The following is a 26,900-nucleotide window of genomic DNA, read 5'->3' on the forward strand; positions in this document are numbered from 1 at the left end:
TTGTGGGAACTTGCAAAAATTGTGGGAACTTGCAAAACTGTTTTCAGCTTTTGCAGCTTTTCAATGATGTTCACGTCACATAATCACATCACTTCATAACAATCACATGACGACAGGGGACATGGCTGCGCTTGTGTGAGGTAAATGCAACACTTTTCAACTTTCTGCTAAGATATATGTTATTTTTGCAACGAAAATGCGGGGATTATGAAATCATGCAAGCCCTGCATATTTTGCGCACTGAAAATTGCAATTTATGCTGCAAAAGTACGGCATATTTGAAAAAATGCATCCCCTGTATAAATATGCGGACTTTGCCTGATGTTAAATCATGCGATCGCATAATCGCGTTTTTCTGGAGGGACTGCATTTCATAAATGTCTGCAGATGACAGGGAGATAAGAGTTTTTTCTCTCTATGCTGGTGCATTTGTTGTAATCTAGGGCTGCCATACCTGTAGAAAATATCAAAATATTGCAAATGCGTAATATGTTTATTGCAATGGTTTGCAATAAGTTTTTAAACTTAACAAAGTTACCTATAGTCAAAGTTTTAAGATGATGTAGACAACAGAGAGACTGATAAGAGAAAGTAATGCTTTTTTTCCCAGAAGGAATGTGAAACATTATATAATTTTGAAGTATAAAAGTTTTTATAGTTTATTATAAAAAGTTTTATACCATAGTTTAATATGATATTGCTTCAAGTTGATAAAATCAAATCACATTGTATATCTCACACTATCACGCATCACATTTTTCTTCAATATCGTGTGGCCCTATTGTCGTTTGTTTATTTTGTGTTTAAAGCAGATTCCTTTCAAAATACATAAATGAAGCGTAAATGAATCTAATGAGTTATCAGGTTCATTAATCAGATCATCGTGTCTCTTTTTGTTTCTTTGTGAGGAAATTCAGGTTAAAGTCTTGTAAAGTCATTTTAGAGAATTGTTTCAACACATTATAAATGTATTGCTGAAACACGTTACAAAGACTGTGAACTATGTATTACGGAATTGTGGATTTACAGCATTAAACAGTTTTCCCAGAATTTTCCAGGATTATTTGGGCGGGGCTAAAACGGTGGCTCGATGATGCACTGGAGCCACCAAGCCTGGTCCCGCCCCTAACACGATCACACATTCAGGTTGTAGCGGTATTTGAAAGTTGAGAGAGATGGCGCTTTTCTGCAAGTGGGCGTGGTTTTAGAGTCAACAGCGGACACTTCCCCAGTGTTTAAAAGCAGGGATTTTGATAATTTATTCCATTTACTTGCCGTTTTTATCATTCGATTTGGTGGAATAGTTAGTTTTTGATACCACTTTACATGAATTTAAAAGATACTGTTCATGATAGTGTTACATTAGATGGGCAAACTTTATTTTTTGAAGGAGACCAAACCAGACCCATTTTATAACTCTGTATCAAATAGCTAAATGTAACCCTTAAAAATGCCCACATTTTGTTTTTTCTTACTTTTTGTTTTATTTTCCTGGTATTGTTAAAATGCAAAAACGTTATGTATTTTTATAAAAAATGTCTGTACCTTGCAGTCACTCATAACAGCTTAGCAACCGCATATTAACACCTTAGCAACCACCTACTGTATAACATCCACTGTAACAGTAATGATTTTGATCTCTCTTTCTAATGGAGACAGACGAGTGATGTTTCATAATGATGAACAGATGGTTGGAGAGCAATATAACTTCACATCTAGAGGCATTATGAAGCAAGAGGAGAGAAAGTCTTGTTTAGCGGAGTCTCTTGGGCTGCGTTGAGATGCAGTGATATATTGTGGGTTGGCAGACCTGTACATGTATCTCTCTCTCTCTCTCTCTCTCTCTCTCTCTCTCTCTCTCTCTCTCGTGCGCGTGCGTGTGCGTGTGCGTTGGCGTTTGCTGGGTGAGTGTGAGGAGCGTGTGGCTGAGAGTTCTTTTATGAGAGTGATTTTCCTTTCTTTTTCCAGAGAATACATGGTTAAGAAAGCGATTTGTTAAAGATTTGGCGATTGCGTGGCAGAATGGCGTCTCTTGAAGAGACGCCGCCACTTTCACTCCGTAATGGTTTCAGGTGTGTTCCTGAGGATAATGCCAAAGTGGAGGATGTGTTAATTTCAGTCGGGGATCAGATCGGTCACGAGAACATCGTGTCTGCATCACGTATGAATCAGGCCGTAGTTGTTTTTTTGAAGGAACAGAATTTGGTTAATCGTTTAATAGTAACTGGCCTTACTGTTAAAGATGCTTTTGTGCAGCTTTCTCCGCTGTATACATCAACAACGAAAGTAACGATATCAAATATACCGCCATTCATATCCAATGACATTTTACAACGTGAGTTAGCGCGTTTTGGAAAAGTTGTCAGTCCCTTTAAAACTGTTGCGCTTGGATGTAAACATCCGGCTTTGAAGCATGTTGCGTCTTTTAGACGATATGTTTACATGGCGCTGGAATCTCCTGAGAATACACTGAATATTAACTTTCGTGTGAAACATGAGGGACGATTATATATGGTGTATGCATCTACTGGGAGTATAAGATGTTTCGAGTGTGGAGACGTTGGACACAAGCGTCTTACGTGTCCACATAAGAAAACAGATGCAGAAAATGCGGCAGGATCAGACGATGAGGTCGCACTCGCAAACAATACCGCTGATCGGGTTGATACGGCGCAAGATGAGGTTGTTCCCATTGTTGAGGTGAGTAACGTTAATGTTATTTCAGATGATGTGTTACCTGCTGTTAACACTGAAAATGATGATGCTGTAGTTAATGTGGCCCCAAAGAGTAGTCTGGCCGATTCACCTTATGATGATCATGCTGAAGTAGCAGCTAGTAGCAGTGGTATGACGAAACAGTTGGAAAGTGCAAATGATGGAATTGAAGAAAACTTATACTCTGGTGTTCTGAATAATGAGGAAATGGATGATGAGGATGAACAGTCTGATGATACAGCTTCACAAGTCTCTATGTGTGAAAATGATGGGGTATTTAATGCATCTCAGGCCGCTTTTTCAGGAGGCTTCAGTAAAGAATCTTTGTATAGTCTGGATCAAATCAATAGTTTTCTGGATGAAACTTATGGCAAACAAATTAACATAAATGATTTCTTTCCTGATATAGACAAATTTGTACAATCTGTTATTTTTTATCAGAGGACAGTAGGAGTTGAGGAACTTAGTGAGAAGAAGCGTTTTCGATTGAAAAAGCATCTTACTAGCATAAGAAAAAGTAAAGCAATGATTAGGAAAAAGAACAACCCAAAAAATCGCAAATAATCATGTATTACACTCTGTCTTTTCTTTGCTTTTCTATCATGCTTACTTCTTTGTTTCCCACCTTAATTTTCTTTATGGAGGTTTTGAAGATAGGCTCTTTAAATATTAATGGTGGGAGGGATAGTGTAAAGCGTGCTATAGTCCATGAAACAATTGAACAAAAAAAGCTTGACATTGTATTTCTACAAGAAACCCATAGTGACTTGATGAATGAGACTGAGTGGAATTTATGGTGGAAAGGACATAAAATACTAAGTCATGGTACAAATTTAAGTAGAGGGGTGGGGATTTTCTTCTCTTCAACCATAAGGGTGGATATTATAAGTACAGAGGAACCAGTAAAGGGTCGAATGTTGATTGTTAAAGCTAAAATTCAAGAAACGCTTGTTTTCCTGATAAATATTTATGCACCAACAGTGGGACAAGAACGCCTTAATTTTTTTAATATATTAAATGAGAGTCTTAAAAAGTGTTTTAATGAAGGATGGATTGTTATTGGTGGAGATTGGAACTGTACTATAAACTTTACAATAGACCGTAATACTGAGGAACCTCATATACAGTCTTCAAGTGCATTATCAAAAATTATGAAAGACTTCCAGTTATTAGACATGTGGAGAATAAAACACCCTAATGATAGACAGTATACATGGATTAAAGCTTTTAACAATCGAGTTACTGCTGCCCGATTAGATCGGTTTTATGTGTCAGATTATTGTAATAGTAGAGTCATTGAATGTTGCATTTGTCCTGTAGGTTTTTCTGATCATCATTTAATTATTATGACAATGACCATGTCAAATGCACCTAGAAAATCGGTTTACTGGCATTTTAATGTTAAATTGCTGCAAGATGCTGCTTTTTGCGAGAATTTTGTTGTCTTTTGGGAAAATTGGAAAAAGAACAAACATTCTTTTGAGAACTTGAAACAGTGGTGGGATGTAGGCAAGACGCAAATAAAAATCTTTTGTCAGCAGTATACAGCCAACTGTAGTAGTAGAATAAAGAATGTGATTGAATCACTTGAAAAGCAAATTAATTCAATGGAATTGCAGTTGGTTGATGCACATAATACTGTATTGTACAATGAACTACAAAAGAAAAGGAGAGAGCTAAGTCTGGTATTAAACGAGAAAGTAAAGGGAGCTCTGATAAGGTCCCGTTTCATGACTTTAGCAGAAATGGATGCTCCCACTTCTTTCTTTTTCAATCTAGAATATAAGGCGGCTCAACAAAAACAAATGCCATGTCTTAAACTCCCTGATGGGAGGATAACGTTTAAGAAGGAAGAAATGAGAACCCATGCTGTAAGTTTTTATTCAAGTCTTTATGCTGCTGAAAACTGTGAAAATGATGATACTATGGCACAGCTTTTTCAAGGTCTTCCTCAGTTGGACATTGACTCTAAAACTGTATTGGATGCTAATATTACATTTGAGGAAATTACTGCCGCTGTGGGACAACTTAATTCAGGACGATCTCCTGGAATAGATGGACTGCCAGCAGACTTTTATAAGAAGTTTTGGAACTGCATTGGATACGATTATTTTAATGTATTATGTGAGTCTATAAGAGATGGAGTTTTACCTGTCACCTGTCAATATGCTGTTTTATCATTATTGCCAAAAAAGGGGGATTTAGCCTTTTTAAACAACTGGCGCCCTGTGGCCCTTCTTACAACAGAATATAAAATTTTTTCAAAATGTTTGTCAAATAGACTTAAAAAATACTTGGGTTTGGTCATACACAAGGATCAATCATATTGTATTCCAAAGAGGTCTATTATGGACAATTTGTTTTTAGTAAGAGATATTGTGGACATTTGTAATGGTTTGGATGTGAATGTCGGATTAATTGCCCTGGATCAAGAGAAGGCTTTTGATCGGGTTGATCACAATTATCTTTTTAGTTTATTGAAGGTTTTTGGTATTGGTGAATCATTTTTAAAGTTAATACAGTTATTATATAATGGTGCATCATGTATGGTTAAGGTAGGAGGTGCTTTGAGCTGTCCGATCCCTATTTCAAGGGGTATAAGACAAGGCTGTCCACTGTCGGGTCAATTATATAGTTTAGCAATTGAGCCACTACTTTTTAAACTTCGAGAAAGATTGACAGGTTTTAATGTGCCTGGTTTTTCTTTAGACTCAAAAATTTCTATGACCGCTTATGCTGATGATATTACAGTTTTTGTGAATCACACTGAAGACATAAAGTGTCTATCTGAGGTACTCAGTCTTTATGAGAAAGCTTCATCAGCTAAAGTGAACTGGGCTAAAAGTGAGGCGTTTTGGGCTGGTAAAAGGGAATTAGCGAGTCTCCCAAAGTTACCTGGAGATCTTAAGTGGGGCAGAGAGGGACTTAAATTGTTGGGGGTTTATTTGGGGTCAGATGACTATCAAAAGTTAAATTGGGAGGGTATTTTGGAGAAAGTGTGCAGCAAGTTGTCTAAATGGACATGGTTGCTACGTCAGTTGTCCTATAGGGGAAGGATTTTAGTGACCAATAATTTGGTTGCTTCTACCTTGTGGCATAAAGTAACTGTTTTACAGCCACCTGTTGGACTTATTGAGGACATTCAAAGAAAACTGGTGAATTTTTTTTGGTCTGGGCAACATTGGACTCGTGCTGCTGCTTTATATCTTCCTGTTCAAGAGGGAGGTCAAGGGTTGATAGACATCAGATCCAGAATTATGGCCTTCCGGTTACAAACAGCTCAGAGACTATTGTATCACACGGATGTAGCATGGCTAGAGACGGCTTCTGTTCTCCTTAGGCGAGTCAGGAGTATGGGATTGGACAAGCATCTGTTCTTAATGGAGCTCCAGAGTGAGGATCGTGTGAATCTTACACCTTTCTATAAGTCAGTTTTGGAAGCATGGAAGGTGTTCACTATTTCACGTACAGCTGATACACATGCTGGATTATGGCTTTTTGAAGAGCCAATTTTTCTCAATGACTTTTTACCATCAAGACTTATGTCTGGTCCTAGTCTACGTGCAGTTTTAATTGCTGCTGGATATACAAAGTTGGGACATATTTTGACACTAAGCCTGGAGGAGTTGAGTAAAAGGACTGGGGTGAAGTCTTTGCGGTTGCTGAAACAAGCTACTTCTGAAATAGTTCATGCTTTGCATATAGATCATAAGACTTTGACAAATGATTCTGTAGCATTGGATCAATGGAGAAAGGGGGCTCCTTATATTTTTCCCTCTCTTGATGTCACTATTGCGGTGGGAGAATGGCAAGATGATGAGAAGTGTCTTTTGTCGTTTAAAACCCCAGAGCTTGGAGTTTTTGAGGAAGTAGGAAAAAAAGCCCTTTATATTTCTTGTGTGAAGGCATCTAATGCTAACTTTTTGAGTGGACTTCCTTTAACAAAATGGACTGAGTTCTTTGGAACTGATTCTTCCCCTAGAGGATGCTGGCGGTCTTTATACAAACGCCCAATTGATAAAAGGACAGGTGATCTTCAGTGGAGGATTGTCCATGGGGCGATAGCCACAAACAGATACGTGGTGCACATTGATCCTTCTGTAGGGGTGGGTTGTCCCTTCTGTACAGATGCTGAAACAGTTTTTCATTTATTTGTACAGTGTTCTCGATTAAATGATTTGTTTTCATTTTTATCCCAATGGTTCATTGACATTGGTGAGGCTTTCTCTCTTGAATTGTTCATATATGGTCCAAGGTATACAGAAAAAAGGAAAAGTCAGTTGACTTTATTGAATTTTTTGTCTGGTACAGCAAAACTTGCTATTTGGAAATCTAGAAAAAATAAGTTGTCAGGACAGGGTTCTTTGGATGTGTTGATGATTTTCAAAGGTTTGGTGGCGGCTCGGCTTAGAATAGAGCACGCCTATTATAAAATGGTGAAATGTGTAGAGGTTTTCATGTGCATTTGGGGGATCAATGAGGTTCTCTGTACAGTAGATGCTGATGATAATTTGCTGCTTCCTTTTTAAAAAAAAAGAAATAATAATTTTATTGTTTTTATACAATAATATTTATTCTTTTGTGTAAGTCTGTAAAATTATTGTGAATATTTGAAATTGTTCTATTAAAGGAGTATTTAAATTCAAAAATTCTCTCTCTCTCTCTCTCTCTCTCTCTCTCTCTCTCTCTCTCTCTCTCTCTCTCTCTCTCTCTCTCTCTCTCTCTCTCTCTCTCTCTCATGCCTGGGGTGTTGTTAGGTCTCTTCTGCATGGATTGAGGTGATTGTGTGTTCAACTGGCCACAGCGTGATTTGATTTGAATGGTGCTGTAGTTTTACAAACTCACATTCGGATGATGCTGTTACCCTGACAAGCAGTCAATGTATGATCTCACACACGAGAGAATAGAGGAAGAGCTAAACACAAATTCATTCTTTAATTATTGATATCAAACCTTACTCACTATCATTTTTGGTCGCGATAAAGTTGAGGCAAACAGTGTGTGTGTGTGTGTGTGTGTGTGTGTGTGTGTGTGTGTGTATCCTTCTGCTGTTATAGAGACACCTCACAACCGTTTCGTATGAGTCATTTAACAGAGGTATGGTTTGCTGTATCCTATAATCGTCTGCCTGGGCACCGGTGCTGATCACATGACTGTTGATTCTCATTGGCTCTGGACTCCAGCTGTCCAAATGAGAAGCAATACAAGAATCTCTCTCTTTAAAAGACTTTCGTTCTGCATGCAAACATACTCCAGTAATTCCCATTAGAAAGTAGTTTGGGTTTGTGTGCAAATTTTATGTTGTAAGAATTAAAGCCTGTTCACATGGAGCCGTATACATAAAATGTTTTATAGAAATCTGTGTTTCGTCCAGACAGATACAGAATTTTTTTGAGCCTGAATGTGCAGTTTTTTACACCTATTCACACCTGCTTCTTCGGGTGTATAGCCAATCCGTATATTTTAGTCCTTTTCTCATACAGACTATGGAAAATACACAAAAAATGTGTCTGTTTGCTTATCATTTCTCTATGGAGAAACCACAAGCGTGCATTTCTTTTCTGATCTGTTTTATAAAGTTGTCGATTGATTTCAGCAAAGATATTGAGGATCTCGTTGTGAATGTTGACCTGGTTTTATAACCCCCTTGTCAAAGAACCAAAAGGTAACTTGTTGCGATGACACACACGTTCTTACTACAACATGCCTTTTTTGTTTACACCTTACACATTTCTTGGGACCTAAACACTATAAAGGGGCAATGAAACGGAAGTAGCGAATTTCTTATTTACCTGGTGGTGACGTAAGTAGAACCACTTCTGAAATGAAAAATAAAGGTAGGACTGGATTTGAATTCGTCCATCGATAACTAATTAGATTGTTTGAAGTTGGGTCATGTTGCTATTTGCTAATCGCTGCGACCTTTCTCCGGGCCCCGCCGTACCATATGACCGGAAGTAAAGAGAGATTGCTTCGAGGGGGGAAGATATTTGCGTTTTCGATTATGAGGCCACGTGAATGTTTTAAAAATAATGAAGCTCACACATAAGTAATTTGTAAAAAAAAAAATAACATAATATTCCAAACAAATTACAGTTTTTCATTTTAATTTCATTGCAACTTTAAAGCCTTTGGGCAATTTCATACAGATGTCAACCTAAGGTTTTAATCTCAGATGTCAATATTTGGTGGTTCAAATTCAAAAGTTTCCCTGTTAAAGTTCTTAAACCATTTTTTTATTATTTTCCTTTGGTAAGTAAGTGCAAATTTCAGAATTGTCACATTACAAGAAAAATATCACATCCATAACGTTTCTTTCTCAAACATGCAAAAAATTTAAATAAGTATTATTTGTTCTTTGAAGAGCCATCCCTTCTCCATTCATTGTGTTTTACTGTTTCTGGTTTGTACAAAGTATGATAAATATCAAGTATCTTGATTTATATTTTTCAGCGGTGGCCGGTGACTTATTTATTCGAGGGCGCTCGATGCGAAGTTTGTCACAACATGTATGTAGCCCGTCGTGTGTGTGGTTTGTAATTTTAAAATATGTGTTTGGCGCGTCGAATGATCCTATGTGCATCAAGTGTCTTGCCAAAATAAGTGCCTGCTGCTGGGTTTATGATAAAAGAGACGCTCGCGGTTGCCAGATACTCGCAAAATTTCATGCATCATCAGAGTTTACTGTTAAGGGAGTATCTTGTGTGTATTTTGTGAACGTGAGCGTCTCTTTTATCATAAACGATTTTGACGCGTGTGCAGCAGGCACTTATTTTGACAAAACACGTGACGAACATGGTAAGAATGACGCAACAAACACATATTTTGAAAACACGAGCAAGACACATGACACCCCGAACACATATTTTGAATTTGTGCACCTCGGATGAGCAGTCACGAGCCACCACTGATATTTTTCTAATGTCTGGACTCTATCATCAGGGGTTTAGAAAAACATAAACAGATGGTTAATATATTGGTAATAAATCTTTGAGAAATTATATTACAAGTTTTGATGGCACATGCTGGAATGGACGAGTTTGCTGACTGGTTCGCTCGCTTTGAATGTTAAATTGCTCATTTGTACCCAGATGGCAACTTTATTCTCTATTATAGCTCAGGACACCTAATAAAGTTCTCAGTTATGATTTGTTATAGTATCAACAGAGAGAGAGAGAGAGGTTGAAATAAAAACACAAAAAATATAATTGAGATGATAAATGAGGATATCACAGCTCAAATGATTCGGTCATGATAAAGAATTCATATTGAAATATTTTGATTGCAGACTGTGTGAGACATTACTGAGATGTCATCTGAAACTCTTGATGAGATACTTGTGAAACAGTATAAGATTAAAAAATACTTCAGGTCTTTCTGCTCTCCATCAAATTCCTGTCTAAGAGAAACGGATCTAAAAAAATAAAGATCTCATCTGATTCTCTCATAGCTATATACAGTATGTTAAATAAGTCAGGTGTGTGGTGTTTTTCAGAGTTATTTTTAATCCATAACAGCTGCAACATTTCACAAGCAAGAGGGAAGTTTGTGTCAACAGTTATTTACAGAGAGAGTAAACAGGCACGGATGTAATCGACGGTCCTGACACACAGATAACAGTTACGTCTGACTCACATGGCTAAATGATCTTACAGTCTTCAGTGTGTGAGACAGTCTCATGTTTCGGGGTCTCGGGGGTGGAAGAGCTATTCAAGGGTCCTGGGTTTAAGGTTTCATCTTTGTAATGTTTAAATACCAAGGAGGGCAAGCGAGTCTCTTGAGCGTCTAAATGTGATGTTGCTAGACGTTGTCTCTGTCTCTCTCTCTCTGGAGTTCTCGGCTATTTTCACCTCCGCTCAGAGCCGACAGACTCAAGACTGACTGTGTCCAAACACGGTTACTGAGAAACAAACACACACACAGATCAAATTCATGCAGAAACAATCATTCATCACATACAGACAGATGTTACGTTTGGTCTTTCTTAAATCTGCCATATTTTAACGTCGTATCTTCTCTATAATATTTATTTAATGTTGTTTATAAAAACCATTTTCAACATCTCTCTGTCCTTGAACACACTAAAAAAATCGTGTTTCGCTGTACAGTATAATGTGTATTTTTAAAGAATTGTTTACTATTCCTAAAATGTTTACGTTTTAACAACGTAAATTTACAATTTAGTAAAACTTTTTTGACTAGTGAGGAGTTGGTATAAATTATAAAAATAAACTTAAAATAACTTAAGCTAATTTAACTTAATTTTCATCATATATAGCAACTTTTTACCAGTCAAGAAAGTTGAAATAAATAGTAAATTCAAGTTGATTAAACTTAAAAATGTAAGTGCAACAAGGATTTTTTTTACCCTGTATAAACTAACTCTGCATTTCCATTACAGATTTGTGCAAAACTTTAGCGTTATTTTCTGAATGTTGACAAAAAAAAATTAACCGATGTTATGTAACTAAAGCGTAATTAACTCCTTCCCCGCCATTTATGAGTAAACTCGTAAATTAAGAGAACACGCTTCCCTGCCAATGACGAGTATTTCCAGCTTTCCGCAATACCGCTCTTCCGCAACTTATAAAACCCGGAAGTTTCGCAAACAGCTGAATGTCCGTGTAAGTTTTGAAGATCGCTCCGAATCTAATCCATCAAAAGTAAGTAATTTTTCGATTAATCGTTTTTTTACATGGTCGATTCAAAATTGATTCTCAAAGTCCGCAAACAATGAATGTAAGATTAAAGCAACACTATGTAGTTTCCATGTAAAAATGACTTAAAGCTCCCCCATGTGGTTGAAAAGCGCAACAGTGCCTGGTATCAGACACTCTTCTGCAGGCAGGGGGAGGGGCGGGGCTGTGTTTCCTACCCTCCACCGCCACTTTCAGAGTGTGCTTGTAGCAGCTAGGAGGTTGCTCAGGTTGCAGCAACAGTACAATTTGTCCAGTTAAAAGTTGTTCTATCACTGAAATAATTTTAGAGACATTATTTAAAGGTAAAAAACTACATAGTGTTGCTTTAACTTTAATCTAATTCCTGGTCTTCTCCACTTGACTGTTCTGACTTTTTTCAGCATACATTTTTCATCTTGCATCAAAATTGTATTGTATTTAACATAATTGTATGCATTTGAAAATTATAGATGGGTTCTCTCTGAGTTTAATATACAGGTTTGTGGCTCTTATTTTCTTTTTATTGATTACCTTTGTAAACTTATGTTCACTGTTTTTTTGTATTAAATCTACATTCATTGAGTTGAATCGAGTATAAAATTCTATCCGAGAATCGGAATCGAAAACCGAATCGAAATCGAATCGATTTGATAGCTTGTGAATCGAAATCGAATCGGTCTGGAATCAGCCCTTAAACCTACCCATATTTGAGAGGTGATAAAAAGAACTAATGAAGGTAGGGTGAAACAGGGTTTTTTTTTTTTTGAAAGCAGAGGGTCTGTTCTTTCATTTGATATATTGTATGTTTAAATATTTTAAGAAGAAAGTTTTCTGGAAGGCAGTAAACCTTTGTGAAAATCAAGGAAAATGCTGGCGCTGGCTGGCAACTTTTTTTAAAACGCTGGCAGGGAAAGAGTTAAGTCAGTTAAAAAAATATGGGGGCTGGTGTGTTCAGCTTCATGAGGCGACACACAAACCGACATGCGGATCAAAATACAGCAAGAGCGACACGAAAGCATACAAAACAGTCAACTCCCGAATCACTCTTGCGTTATTTTAATGTCGTGGGCTTGACGGTTCTTGACCCCACCTGCTCTTTCTTGTCCTCCAACCAAACATACAGCGCCATATTTAAAGAATGATCATGTGACTTTTATGTGAAGTGTTTCCATCATAGTGTTGCGATTATATGTTCAAATTGCCAAATTACCCCACCCAAGCTTAAAAATATTTTTGCGATATATGGGAGATTATGCGAAAATTTCTGTGTTTTCAGTGGGCACATTTTTTATTTGCTACTTCAATCTGCACAATTTGAAGGTTAATGGAATTGCAGCTAATGTCAGATAATAATGGTCAAATAATGGTCCCAAGCTGTCACTGGGGCTTTTAAAAGGTCCTAATTTGTATAATTTAGGTACAGATATGAGGTATTAATATGAACTCTTTGGATGCATAGGTGTACTTTTTAAAGGGTAGCGCCCCAGTGACAGCTAGGGATCTTTATTTGACCGTTTTTTTTCTTAACCCTAGAAGGACCCAAGGGGGTGATAGATTTTCCTTTTAATGTCTGTGCCATTAGACTTAGACTTCTGTTAGTAATCCCTGAAGGGAAATTAAGGAAACCAGATGTATTATTCAGTACGACGAATATAAACACTGTCAACAGTTTAACCGCTGTTATGTGTGAGTTAGTGTGACACAAACTGTATCTAAAGAAAGAGTTTGTTTCTGTACATTTAATCTCTATGTACACTATAGTTGACATGAGTTAAATGACTAAATACATTAATATTGTTATATATTGTTTCTTTTCAGTGAATTGTCTGAATGAACCGATAAAGGAATATATCAGATATTATTGCTTTGATGGTTTTTTGTCTAATTAATGCTCTTGTGAGTTTCAGTGAAAGTGATGTTTGTTAACAGAGAATATAAAGATAAAATTTTGCATCTTGTTCAAGCACCAATTAATCACACACACACACACACACACACACACACACACACACACACACACACACACACACACACACACACACACACACACACACACACACACACACACACACACGCGCGCGCGCGCGCACACACACACACACACACACACACACACACACTTGTCTTGTTGTGAGCTTTAAAGTGTGATGTTTCACAGAAAATGCGTGAAATCTTGCAGACAAGGTTAAAATTATACCGTGTGTGAGTGTGGTAGAAATCTCTGCTCTCTTTTCCTCACCTGTGTCGAGAGCCCAGAATAAAATACATTAAAATTCATTTCATGCATTTTTTATGCCGTACAGATTTGGCCCTCAGTGCTGGACCGGACTCCCATGTCTTAAATCTGTCCATCTCACGCTGTGATTGTAATGTGTTGGATGTGGTATTATTATTCAGAAACACTCGCTTGCAATCTCATGCTGTTAGGAACATGTATATGCCATTTGCTTCTGATAGATTTAACTTTTTTATGCACACTTACGGTAGTAAACTGTGATCCAAAAAACTATTTGGACTATTAAAAAAAATCACACTTTAAAATGTTTAAATGTGATTGCACTAAATCAAATATTAAAGCATTTGACATCAGAAAACATTTTATCGATTAGTTATTGCAGCTCTACTTTATATAATGTATTTAAAGTAGGGCTGCAGGAACTAATTGATCAAATCAATTAAATTTTTTTCGGTCTTTGACATCACACCACCGTCGGACAGCGCGGAGATGCGTCTGCTTTATTTAGCGTGAACTTTGCGCTTATAATTAAAGTCAAGCGCTTTCTTCATACATGTCGAGCTGTGTGCTCAAAGTCTGACACATTTTTCTGGCGCTGCTTCTTCTCACTGCGTAAGTAGCTTGTTTAAAAGTAAGGCAGCGGTGTCCAGATCCTCAGCCTTTTGCTGGAGTTCTGAATTGGGCTACTTTTCCTGTTTCTGCAGATTGATGTTTTACTTTGGGTTAGAAATTGAAGGATTTGGTTCATAAGTTGTTGGTATTTGGTTCGTGAAGAGTCATTGGGATGCTTTTGGAATCATTTTTAATGGACATTGGGCTGGTTTTGTTACGCGGATCTGGCAACCCTGCTGACAATGACCGAAGCAAATTCGCAAACGTTCAATGGTTAATAAATGTTTAATTTCGTTCTTTAATATAAGTGAGTTATTTGTTAAATTGTTGTTGGGTATTGTTTTAAAGTACAGTAAGAAGGAAATCAAGCTTTTTATTACTCAGTCCTTCCAGAAAAATGCAGAGTTTTTATTTTGTGATTGTTGCGGGCAAAAATCCTTGATCTTGCGGCATGTTTTCTTAAAAAATGCGGTGGAATATGCGGGATACGTTTGCAATTTTATGCGATAAAATTGTGGGATATTGCAAAAACTGCTGTTGGGGTTTGCAGCATTTCAGTGATGTTCACATTGTGTACTTACGTCACTTCATAACATTCCCATAGCAACAGGGGACATGGCTGCGCGTGTGTGAAGTAAATGCAGGATTTTTCAAAGTTCTGCTATGAAAATGCGGGGATTATGAAATCATGCAAGCCCTGCATAATTTGCATGCGGAAATCTGCAATTTATGCTGCAAAAGTGCGGCATATTTGAAAAATGCGGCCCCCGCATAAATATGCGGACTTTGGGTGATTATGCGTTTAATCATGCAATCGTATAATCACGTTTTTGTGGAAGGACTGATTACTGTAACAACGCATTTATATCACTTTCATATTATAATGGCTTATTTATGTTTTGACATTTTGAAGATTTATTTATTTATATATTTAATTTTTAATTTAAATCTTAAAAAAATCTGAATCAATAGTTATATTAGTAAATATCTGTAGAAGTGTGTGGCTTTTGCACTTTTAAAAGTACTCTTCTAAACGTAAATACCTTAATTTAGTGCCAAATTGAGTAATATTTAGTTATAAATAATAATAAAAAATAAATCACCCAATTAATCGATTATGAAAAGTATTGTTAGGTGCAGCCCTAATATCAAGTTTTGTTATTTTGTGTTATTAAAAGTAAATCTGCTACAGTTACCCTGGTGCTTTCACAACCCTCACAAATGACAAATTTGACAAGTTACGTCATCCAAATCAGACACAGCAGATGTTTTCCATAAATAATTTCTGTGTGTGTGAACATCCAGAATTGAGTTTCAGATTTGCTCTGAAGTGTTTGTGATGGGTTTAAACAGCTTTACATTTATATAGAGAGTCAATGGACACTCTTGATTTCTATGAAAGCAAATGATCATTCAGTCTATATCAGATTTTTTGACTGATGGGAAGAAAAACCTTCACCAAGCCTCTCTTTCCTTCTTAATTTTTTTTTCTCTTACCAATAACCAGCAGTTTATTCAAATGTATTCAAAGACATTGAAAAGTCTTTGAGAATGACCCAGATGATTAAATCTTTTCCCAGTAGCTCTGTTGCACATTCATAAGCTGTCCTATATAGACAGCATATACCATAGCACATCATTGTATTGTATTTTACATCATATTTAACGTCACAAATATTAATAACAATGGTTACGACTTAATATAATAATAATGTTTGCACACTTTTAAAAATAAGGTACAAAAGCTGTCACTGGTACCTTTTGAATCCTGTCTATCAATTATTTCTTGTCATATCACTTTTTTGTCTGGCTCAGGAGTCAGGACCCCTCCATCCATGTCAGTCATGTGTGTTTCAGATGCCTCCATCCTAAATCTAAACCTGTTTATCTGCAGGCCCTGACACACCCATATCACTACCCACAATCCTATCTGTAGAGATAACAGTAATATTGTACAGATTTCTGGGCTTCCCCGCTCCCAACTCACGACCTTTTGCTGTATCACTCACAATTTCAAAGGGTCACAAATTACGCAATGGGACATTGGGCCCTGATAATGCATAAAACCAGATTACAGGGGATTATCTTTTCCTTTGACACACCCTTTGTTACTCTCACTCCGCCCCCTGGGGGCGGGGCATTAATGAGTCACGATGTAAACAGTAGATCCAGATGGGTCCATGTTAAGAAGCTTAGACTCACATTAATCATGTGGCTAAGTTGCCATCAGTGCTGCACGATGCTAAAGGGTCTACAAACAGAAACACACACACACACACACACAGTAAATATCGGGTAAAGCTGGAGACACAATATGCCAGTATGTGTCATGCCAGTCTGAACATGAGCTAGCTGATAAGAAACATATTCTCATGATTCCCAAAATGTCACGGGAAGATTTACGTGCGGAATCGATCCAGTAAGAAGCTTTGTGATGTTGCACTTAAGACCCGTTTAAGATTATTACGTCATTACAGATTGTTGTGTGTCTGCTGAACCAGTTGGTTGACACAGACTGCTACCCATGAGCTGCCTGAATGAGCAGATAAATGTTTTCCTATGCCACTATCTGTCGACAAATATGAGGAGTGCAGTATATGGTGAACTAGTCGTGTTCCTGTACATCTTTCAGTTCCTGACATCTGTGTTCATGTATGCACAAATAAGCACCAGAGAACTGCATGAATTTGTTTACTGACATTAATATGAAATAGCAAAAACCCAACAAAGACTTATGAGTGTTTAAGTCTCGCTGTCTTATGTGCTTTGCATTTTAGTCCATATTTAGCCCTTTATTTAGTTTTCATATTCTGTCTCACCTTTACATTAAACTAGTGATTGACCAATGTTTTTTTTTTGCGGGGGGCGATACCGATATTTTGAAAGCAATGTTACCGATTTAACACAAATGTAATTACAGTAAATCAACAGACAGTCAACATTGTCTTTTCATAACTAATGCCAAAAATGAAGACATCACTATAGGATTTAATAAAATAAAGGTAAAAACTAAATCTTAACCATTTTAACTCTTTCCCCGCCATTGGCGAGTTATCTCATCAATTAAGAGAAATTATTTGGATAAAAAACGTGTTCCTGATAAATATTTATGTTAATCTGCGATCATCTGCAATCATCTGGTTTCAATACCGCGGTTATGCACTAGATGGTGCACTTACCCAATTTATGAAAAAAATGAACCCAAAACGTTATTTACTAATTTTAAATTCTGTGTATGTTTTGATAATCGTTTTGAATCTGATCTCAACAATAAATAAATAAACAATTCCTTTACAAAAATGCAATTATTTCAGCTTTTTGCTAAAATGTTTTATTTTTATTTTATTTTTAAAGAACAATAGCCATTTTTAAAAGTTTAATTGGTGGCAAAATTTCCTCAACAGCACATCCCTGAAGAAAAAATATAGATAGGATTAAACGTTTTTTCCCATTTTGTTTGTTTATTTCTTTGTTTGAAAGCAGAGGGTCTGTTCTTTCATTTGATATATTTGTATGTTTATATATTTTAAGAAGAAAATTTTCCTGGAAGGCATTTTGTGAAATTTTTGTGAAAATCACAAAAAAAAATGCTGTAAAAACATTAAAAAAATTTTAATAAAGAACTCTTCAGTGTGCTAGCATCCTCTTGCAGGCTATCAGGTTAAGTTGGGTAAGAGCGCCACCTAGTGGATAATATGGATTGCCGTAAAAAGTCGTCATTGACAGGGAAGCGTTTTCTCTTAATTTCCGGGAAAAATCATCAGTGGAGTACTGTTAAGATTATTTATGTGTTGCGTGTAACGTCACATAAAACATTTTAATAATCATTGGTCATTGGAATGTCTATCAGACTTTGGCTTTACTTCAGAGTGTCATTATGAGCAAGTTACAAATTTAAGTAACATAAAGATTTACTGGACGATTTGAAAGATTTAACGATGGGTGCGATAATAAAAAATCCAAATATTGGTCACTGCAATGTATCAGTCTGTCACTAAATTAAAGTGTGCAACTGTATATGGTATATGGATTGTGCGACTGTGAGGCTGAATATGTAACTACTAGGGCTGGGCGGTATGACGGTATATTCCGTTACCGCGGAATAAAATGTCAGACGTAACAGATTTTTCTATTCCGTCTATTCCGCGGAATGCAAATAAGTGGGTGTGGCTAACTCTGCCCTCCAGCATGTTAGACTGAGTGTGACGGAGAAACATGTAAAATAGTTCACTTATAAAAAATGAACAAGTTATTTGTATAATTTTTATAATAAGTGCCAGTGAATCCACCGCGGGTCACGCAGCGAGACTCTTGCTTGCTCGCTCTCGCGCTCTCTCGCGCGCTCTCTCTCTCCTCATGCAGCAGCCAGCCGGTCTCTCGCGTGCAGAGGTCTCTCTAGGCAAGCGCAAGGAGCTGCGACGACAAATAAAGAGTTCTTCTCGCACATAATGCTGATAGTTGTAAAGTTTTCTGAACTTTAAGCAAGCTGAGACAAAACTTGCGTTTATATCAGTGACACGTGCGATGATGGAGCGATGTAGTTTGATGCGCCATTTGCTTGTACAAACATATTTGATCGGAAAGACGAGAAAGAGATGCAAGTGTTGAGGTCTAATAGAAAGTAAAGGGCGTCAAGACCTTAAAACAAACTTTATGATCATCACATCATAGCACCTGTCACATTTATAATATCTAGAGCTTCTTCTCTCATATACAGGTATTTATCCTGTCTGTAGGTTTTTGCATACACTTCTACCTGTTCATTTTACATATTGCATATGTTTAATGTAATGTATAAATACAAAATACAATGAAGCCATACTATAGCTTCAATAGTCTATAAAGTTAATAACTCAATTAAAAACAAGATTCAATGCTCATATTTTAAAACTGTGGTGAGCATTTAGTTAAAAGCTATAGTGGGTGGTGTATTTATGTACATTTTTACCATCAAAAAACAATATAAACTGAAAAACATGTATACCGTGAAATATTCCGTTCCGTGAAATACAATGACTCATTCCGTGGAATAGATTTTTGGTCATTCCGCCCACCCCTAGTAACTACATATCCATGTGAATGTTAGACCAGGGGTTTTCAAACTTTTTGTGTGTGTGGACCACTATTTGTAATCAAGAATTTTCACGGACCACCTCATAATACTTATAAAATATGTCTACACAAAGTCCTGAATTAATCTGCACATCTAAATAGTCTTACTAGCACTAAAACTATAACTGGTCATCACATCAGTACAACAGGTTTCTTAACCTTATATCATAATTATTTATATACATATTCTTAGTGTTGGGAAAGTTCACTTTCTACATGAACTAGTTTAGTTCACAGTTCACAAATTTTAAAATGAACTAGTTCAGTTCATAGTTCATATTTGTTAAACTAGGTCACAGTTCCAAAAATGAACTAATTTATAGTTATTTTTTCCCATATTATTTTTTTTAAATGATTGCCATTATAGCCCATACAGAACCACCACAGACAGCAATTATTTTATCATTTTTAACACTGAAGCTAAATGCGTCAGATTTCATCTTCATGTCCAACTTTAAATCCTTATCCAACCAGGGTTTACATTAGCATTGACTGTCTTTTAATTTTTGTATTTGCTTACACATACCTTGAAAGGCTAGCTGGGTGGGGGTCGCACCCCGGGCGAGAAGCGCTGCGAGGAATTGCGTGTTTGACAACTCGCAGATATTGCACACCACACGTTAAATAGCGTGAGCTTAGTCAAAGTCTATTTCAAGATCCGGAATATGCGTAAGCAGCCTATGTTAATCGTTAACGATTTAGGACAAATATAATGTTATTTAATGTTAAACTATTTGAGTTGCGCGGCAGGAATTTCAGCAGGTTGTGTTGTTGTGATGACGCATGCAGCGTGACTGGTGAACACCGAGTGGTGGCGGTGTTGCCAGATTGGGCGTTTTATCCGCTACACATTAAGGCCTGTTTACAGTGTGTATTAGTCGGGTTTTCGCCTGGAAGAATATACAAATCTGGCACACTAATGAACGACGTTAAACTGAGAGAGCGTGCCGTTCACAGGCACCAGAATGAATGAGTTCACAGTAACGTTTATTAGGCAGCAGTATACGTTCGCCCAAAATATGAACGAGTTTGTATATTAAAATATACATATTCTTATTTTGCCTTTTCACGGACCACCTGCAGTACACTCACGGACCACTAGTGGTCCGCGGACCACAGTTTGGGAATGGCCGTGTTAGACGATTTATGTGATTATTGTAACTGTGAAGATGCAGCACACACTACTGCCCAAGAAAAATTTCCCTAAGGGGACAATAAAGTGTATCGTATCGTATCGTATTTTTGACTATTATATGACTTGCATGGCAGCGCTATATCATGGCAACTCATATTTTTTTTAGAGGTGGCTAATTCGTATTAATTTGTATGCCCACATTCATACATTTTTGTACTATGTGCATGGCAACACTATCTCATTGCAATTCGTTTGTATTTTACAAGGTGGCTTATTCATATTAATTCATATGACCACATTTATACATTTTTGTATGATTTGCTTTTGCCCTGGTGAGGTTGGGGTGGGGTTTCTTTACTGTTTTTGTATGATTCACTTTGTAAAAATTCATACGAATTAGCAAACTCGTAAAATACATACGAATCATCATGAAATCAATCTGCATAGTCAAACTGTTCCTCATTACTGAGTTAACTGGTAAATGTGGATGGCCATATGATGAAGTCTGAGGTGGAAGATTGAGTTGTCATAGTACATTAAACTCTCATTTCAAGACCAAGAGTTGGCTATTGGGCTAAGTTATTCCTTTATTAAGTATTTAACTGTACATTTATACTTCTTGAAATGTGGAAATTAAAACATAATGATGACTATACCAAACTGTATTCATTTTTCTTTGTGTGATTGAAAGGACGTCAGCGCACAGAATCTCAAATTGACTCCGGAAGTCGTGTGACTGTTCGCTGCCGCGTCCTACACGCAGAAGATGTCAAAGATCTATTGAGCATCTGTGACAGAAATAGCGTGGTGAATGCTGAATTTGAGCGGGGTAATTAGGAAATGAATACAGCCGTTCTTTTACAGGCTCCTCGGGGAGATAAAGACTTGAAAAGATGAAGTAGTCAGATGAATGGCTGGTGTGATTGAAGAGGACAGGATGAAGGTCTGTGGGCCGGATGAAAGAGATGAGCACCTCATATGTGTGTTATATCACAAATGCTGAACCATTGCCAGCTGCTGTTGTCGCAATGCCAAAGCTTGATATAAATATGATCTTCACTTTCTGTGTGTTAAAGGAGAAGCCTGATACAAAAATAAAGGTGCTTCAGGATGCCATAGAAGAACCATTTTTGGACGTATGGTCCCATGATGAACCTTTAACATCTAAAGAACCTTTCTTTTGAGAAACCAAAAATGGTTCTTATATGGCATCGCTTTCAAGAACATGTTAAGTACTTTTATTTTTATGAGTGTAGTGCTAAACAAGAATAATGGTGCCTAAATATTCCTAGCTGCGTTTCCATAACTCTTTACATTGTGCAAATTGACCTTGCGAATAAAAAAATACGGCCAATGGAAAAACGTCAAATACGCAAAAACTCCTAAAAACTCCTAAAAACTTTCACGCTCTATAGCGGGCAGGGTGGACATATAATTACTCGACATGTTTAATCTGAGTGATTTCTTAAGTTATTTAGCCTACCCATTGTGTACGAATGTTGCTTTTTCCGTTATTTTGTATGTAAGCCTATGGGACGTGTAGTTTGTTTTCCACCAAAAAGTGTCAGTGACGAAATGTACAGTCAAGTTCCCGAATGTGGCGGTAAATGGTAGGTGGCGTATATCACAAAAAATGTTTTTTTACGCTCGCATGAGGTGGTTTTTTATCATGAATTAATTGAAACGCCATCATTTTGCAATAGTCTTTTGTCGAAATTTAGAAAATATCGCTAAAATGTTGCACATTTCTGTAATGGTAAAAAGCTTATCAATTATAAAACAACAGTCTGTTTTAAATCATTTTCATAAGGCTTTAGAGTTTTTCATTATGTTTATTATGACAATGTTTTAAATATTTTTCTACAAATCATAGTTTTATATTTTATTAATTCTCCCCCATATGCACACGGCCTTGACGCTTTTATTCAAAGCAGAAAATCCCTGTGAACAGGAAGTCACGTTCGACTTTACTTTCGTATTGAGAAGTATTTCCGAGTAAAACGGAAGATATTACATGCGGCAAATAGTGGGTGTGGCTTGTGTTTTTTATTGTAAATTGATTGGATATAGAAAAGTAGGCATTTCATTCAAACATTAAACTAACAGCAGACTGACAATTGGAGGGGGCGGGGTTAAAAGATGCTCCGCCCAAGTCGTCTAGCTGACATCATTATAGAAGCATCACCACAGAAGGACGGATTTACATTTTTAGAATTTGATTAAAGTTCATAATTAAAGTTTATCTAAAAAAATAATGACCCACATTGATAAATTGTTTATATTGAATGCAAAATTGCATAAAAATAAGAATAATCAGGTTTGATTTTATGGAGACTTTAAGTTATATGTCTTATCAGTATGCTTTCAATATACAGTGAGTCGTGTAATAATTCTGAGTTATTTTAGATAAAATCTGTGCTTCGGCTGCTCTCACAGTATCGCATCAAAACCTCTCAGAATATCACAAGTGTTATTTCCTATAAATATTAATGAGCGAGATCTACTGATATATGAATGATACATGAGGCGAGCTAATTTTCCTAGAGATTATGTAGCTGACTGTATCTTTATATGAATATCTGGTGATTATTTCTGACAAAGCACAGATTTAATTCTCATTTTTAATATCTGATCACTCTCTGGTTTCTGAATCGTGTCTAATGAGCGTTCAGGGCGTAATGATGAAAGCGGGCATGTTGTGTGATATATCACAGCTCTTCTGGATGGATGTTAATTGGCGCTCCTCTGTGGCTATGCTCGCTGTTATGAGGATTAAGAGACTGGACTTTTGGAGGATGAATACAGCTAATAATTCAAGTGAAATAAAACTTTTAGTTATTAACTTAAGCATAAGAAAGAAGAAGGTCTTTGGCTTTAAAGTGGTTGTAAGATTTTGTTACAGTGGGCAGCTTGTTATTAACATACATGACATGTGTGTGTCTGATCCAAATCTGAAGTTTGTAACACACAGAGACTCTTCTGGGTTATTCATGACAGCAATATGATCAAAGCACTAATGTTCAATAAATAATTTACATGCATTTGGCAGATGCTTTTATCCACAGCGATTTACAGTACATTCAATGTATATCAGCATGAGTGTTTACTGGGGATCAAAGCTATGAATTTTGCGACACTAGTGCAATGCTCAAGCAACTGAGATACTGAGGTCATGATCATAAGTCTCATATAAGTTCAAAGTTCATGTTTGACTTCTCCTGACACAGAGTTTGTGTTAGATGATGAAAACATTTTAGTTTGATTGAGGGAACTCATACAGTTTTGTACTCTTAAATTGAAGGTGTTACACAATGAACTATGGAAGAACTATTTTTGGTTGAATGGTTCCTTAAAGAACCTTTAACATCTGAAGGATCTTTCTGTTCTTCAGATTATGAAAAGGTATGAAAAAAATGGTTCTTGTGGAATCAAAAACAGTTGTTCTATAGTGGGGTTTCCATTGAAACGTGAAGCAAATCTCCTGCGTTTACATTAATTTGTTTGAGCGAATAATGGTGGTATTGGTAACCAGCAGTAAATAAAACAGGGTACGCTTAGAAAATGGAGACAGGGCTGTATTTAGTTAAGATTTGGAAAGTCATAAATTTACTAGCAGTGCTAAATGCTGTGCACAGAAGAAGGAATGCTGACTTTTTGTTGCAGGCACTAGCAGCAAGGGCATTGCGACGACGTTGAGCCCTATATATGGTAAAGACAACGTCGGCTGATACGTCTAGATGATCAGTTACATGGATTTAATGTTCCATTATTCGCATTTAATATTTTAAAGTCAAAAACCATCTCAAATGAGCATAAAAACTTTTTGGCAAATTATGGGATTTTATTCAAAATATGACATTTCCATCACTAGTTTCTTATGCGATACTTCAAAATGTGCATAAAATCAGTATGATGGAAATCCAGCTTATGGCATCACTGTAGCACTTTTATTTTTGAGAGATTTTGAGACTCCTTTTCCTTCATCTGGATCATTAACAGACCTTCTTCATTAATCCTTCTCTTGTCTTTTCCTCCTTCATCCCTCCATCATGACTCAATAGACTGAAGATCTGCTGTGATTCTGGATCAATGGCTCTTTATATTCAAGACCTTTTGCTTTGATGTTGGTTATTGATCTTCGTCCCACAAGACGGTCAGAGAGGTGTCACAGCGGAGGCAGTGAACTTCAAAAAAGGTTTTTGGTCTAGGATTCATGGCCCGCGTTTAATGAAATGAACATACAGGCATCCCTAAACAATGCATTTTTTAGGTTTTGATGCACAGACATTGTTTCTGTGAAGGATGTAAGGCAGGGTTTCCCAAACTGGGGTTCGCAGGAGAATTGAAGGGGGTTTGTGAGTTGATAAAAATAATTCATTACAATTAAATCATAAAATGTTAATAAATAATTAAAATATATATAATAAAATTTAATCACTTACAAAACAAAAAAGATTATTATATTTTTATTCAATTCAATACTGTTTTATCTGAATGTCATGTGACTGTTACGCACACTGCATATGCCAGAAAACGTCTTGGGTTACTAATGTAACCCTTGTTCCCTGAGAAGGGAACGAGACGCTGTGTCTCTCTTACCATAATTCCTGTTATGTCGCCTTCGGCATATTTTAGCTAACTACTAGAGCATTTTTCAGGTAACCTTTTATACTTCATGGCTCCCATGTCACCCCACCGGTGAAGTTATGCCCCATCATTGGTTGAATTTAATATATGCAGTTTGATACACTCATGCCTGGAGGTTTTCTTATAGCATCACTACGGCGGCGCAGCGTGAGTTCCCTCAAAAGGGAAGTGAGAACTTGTGCAAAATGGAAAGATACGTTTTATGTACCAAATAAATTACCAGATGAAAGGAATAATAATAAAATAGTACTGATAAAACTTAAAAACGTAAAGTTAAATGTTTTTGAAGTTAAACATGCAAATGTGCTATTAAATTATTTAAATATATTTTGGGGCTACTTTCTAGTAAATAATTTAGATCAAGGGAGTTCCAAACCCTCTCATGTAAGGAATATTAAAGCTCATTCACAGTGTGTCAGAGATCATGTAGTACTGTGACTGTCGAGATTGCATTGTGTACCTGTGCGCGATCTCCTAGGACTGACATACAACCCCGCACAACACTTGTGGGACCGTCCGCACCTGCAGAAACTCAAAACTTGCTTATTGTCTTGCGTGTTAGTCAACAGCATCACCAAACATCTTACAAGCTCGATCACAGTTCGGTAAATGAAAGTCATTAATCAAAACTCTCACATGACTCTCATTACAGCCAACATCTGCTCACGACGCATCCGAAACAAACACGAGCTTCACCGCCGGTTAGCACAGATTTATCTTCACGACAGCCGAACATGAGGTGTTTCATCTGAGACAAGGCTTTGCCGAGATAAAATAAGATAAAAATGCTAATTCTGCTAACACGCACATAAAAGTGGGAGCTGAGCTAGCAGCTGCCCGAGAGAGAAACTTCTGCGTGGCCATTACTCGCAAATCAAAGTGAAGCGCCTGCTTCTTAATACTGCAGGAATTCTCTTTAATGAAAAAGTAATAATCCTCACCCACCGTCGCCATTAGCGGCTCATTAGAAACCCTGAAGTATGGCCGAGAGAGCCGGAGACTGAGCGTAACGTATATTCATCTTTATCAAAAACTCCTAAATGGATCCTCATAAATAACATTTATTGCGAACTAGATGTTTCTGTGTAGTCATTTATTTTTTACTAGACCGGCACAGAAACCCTGTTATCTTGTTAATATTTGTCCTGCAGTGAAATCATCATCTTGCTGTCAGTTCTGTTATACTTAATACTGTAACACTATTGCATTTAAGGCTTTATGATCTTTGGATGGATCTGTCAACATCCATCTAGGTCGTGACCTATGACCTTAGTTCACTGAGGCCAGCAGGGTTCATCCAAGTGTTTCCCCTAAAGCAAGAGTAAAAGTGCTGATGTATTTTATTAGACTAACCAGAAATAAACCTCTGCTTTAGATCTAGATTTAGGCCCTTGGGGTATGTTTAGGTCATAACAACACTAAAAAGTTTTTCCTTTGCAGTTTTGAAAAAATACACACCACAATCTTATCGAAACGATCCCCGTTCAATCCGCAAAGACGAGTAAAAGTGTTGTATTAACTGTTCAAGACCAATAAATGGCGATGTTAATTTGTAAAGAAACAGAACGTCTTAAACAAAATATAAACGTATTAAAAGGTATACGGCTGGAGAATTGCCATTGGCTGTTGTATTTGAATAAATAATGAGGTGAGTCTAACTGTGGGTTCACACCAGCCGCGTTTGAAGTGTCAAATTTGCGTCTACCACGTCTAGTTTGCAGCTTGAACATTTTGAGTTTAAGCCGTGGGTGAAATTCTAGTCATT

The 26,900-nt window shown here is 36.9% G+C and overlaps 2 protein-coding genes across 3 annotated transcripts in view; one reads left to right on the forward strand and one right to left on the reverse strand.

Moving 5' to 3' along the window:
- LOC135771657 (NACHT, LRR and PYD domains-containing protein 3-like) overlaps window positions 1-26,900 on the reverse strand; it is a 328,830-nt gene that overhangs the window by 59,831 nt on the left and 242,099 nt on the right. The window lies entirely within an intron of this gene.
- Window positions 1-26,900, forward strand: part of igsf11 (immunoglobulin superfamily member 11) — a 102,741-nt gene that overhangs the window by 55,565 nt on the left and 20,276 nt on the right. Inside the window, exon 2 of one of the 2 annotated variants that reach the window (XM_065282113.1) lies at window positions 24,550-24,683. The exons of the other annotated variant lie outside the window; for it this stretch is intronic. The gene's annotated coding sequence lies outside the window, so the exon portion shown is untranslated. The remainder of the gene's footprint in view (window positions 1-24,549; window positions 24,684-26,900) is intronic. 2 annotated transcript variants of the gene reach the window in all.

This window comes from Paramisgurnus dabryanus, chromosome 8 (assembly GCF_030506205.2).
Source record: "Paramisgurnus dabryanus chromosome 8, PD_genome_1.1, whole genome shotgun sequence".
NCBI classification, from domain to species: Eukaryota; Metazoa; Chordata; class Actinopteri; order Cypriniformes; family Cobitidae; genus Paramisgurnus; species Paramisgurnus dabryanus.